Here is a 1,411-nt window from a genome sequence, read left to right on the forward strand (position 1 = left end):
CTCAACTAACACGCACGGTCGGACATAGCCGCAGAACTGATTTCAAGTTCCAAGCACCACGGGACATAGCCGCAGAGCCATGACTTTTGAGTTAAATTTCGGAAATTTATTTTTAGACAATTAACGGCATTATTGTGCACAGCAAGCCCATTTTTTTTCAATTAAGAATATTTTACTGCATTTTGGAATATTTCGGACTTAGCCGCTGAAGTTATATTCGTTCTATTTCTTATTCTTAGGAAGGCGCTATCACGGCACGGTCTCGTGCTTCGAAGCAGCCCCGTAACTATACTCGCCGTCTGAATTGGCCTCAGGAAGCGACCGTCCCAATACAACCCATCAAACACAGGCGTAGTCTCTTACATGACTTACTTTTAATGCGTTAACGGCTATACGATGATTTCTTTCGAGACGGGGCACCGCAAGCCCAATTTTAATGATTTACAAATACTTAACCATATTATTATTTTTATTATTTGTTATTGACTGCAAATGATTTTATCCCCGGTGGCAGTGACCTACAATAAGGTACAAGAACATAAGACACAACAAAACAATGCGATACATCAACACAGTGAGACAGAAAAAGAATAATTAGAGGGCACAACAAAAAGAATAAGACACAACAGAACCATAAAAGAAAAACATAGGACGCAACCAAAACAACACATCCCACTCACTCACTCAAAATCAAACAACTCATAAGAATACAAAACCATCTACTTCACTATATTACGCTTTCTTCCTCCCTAATTCTTCTTCTTCTACTCCCGTTATTCGTGTTGTCTTATGTTATTTTTATTCAAGTTACTATTATTAAGAAGGCGCCATTACCGCAGGACTCTTTCACCGAAACAGCCTTCTGAGCTACCACGCGCCGTCGGACTTTTGCCGCAGACGTCCCGGGCCTTGGCGGCCGGCAAGCCTCTCGTCGGGGAGAAAATCGCCTTCCGCCCGCGCAAGACAAATGCTGAGATAAGGGGGGTCCAGACCTACTATGGGGAGGACTTTGGGAGCAGGTCCGAGTGCGCGGCCGAACCGGCAATCGGCAAGTATGAGGCCTCCTGCCGGTTCGGGACACGCCGCACTTGACCCGGGGTCGTAGTGTCAGGACGGGGGTGGGGGTGGGGGCAGGACGGAGATCTGGCGTGTGTGGGCGGGCGGGCGGGCGGGCGGGGGACCGCGTTCTTAATCGCGGGGACTCGGTCCGGACTCCGTCCTGGGTTCGAACCTAGCTTAATTGTTTTAGGCCCACCTGAGATGCCGCGGGCCACCACGGCGCCCTACGCCGCCGCCGCGAGGACGATGACGACGCTCCTGTGTTCTCCGGCCAGCCTCGAGGACTCAGTCCTCGGTTCGATGCTCGCCTGCCACCACGGCGCCCTACGCCACGCAAGCTCGTCGCTGCTGC

The sequence above is a fragment of the Zootermopsis nevadensis genome, unplaced genomic scaffold (assembly GCF_977971745.1).
Source record: "Zootermopsis nevadensis isolate Lab colony 2312 unplaced genomic scaffold, Znev_1.0 Znev_ptg000075l, whole genome shotgun sequence".
Lineage (NCBI taxonomy): Eukaryota > Metazoa > Arthropoda > Insecta > Blattodea > Termopsidae > Zootermopsis > Zootermopsis nevadensis.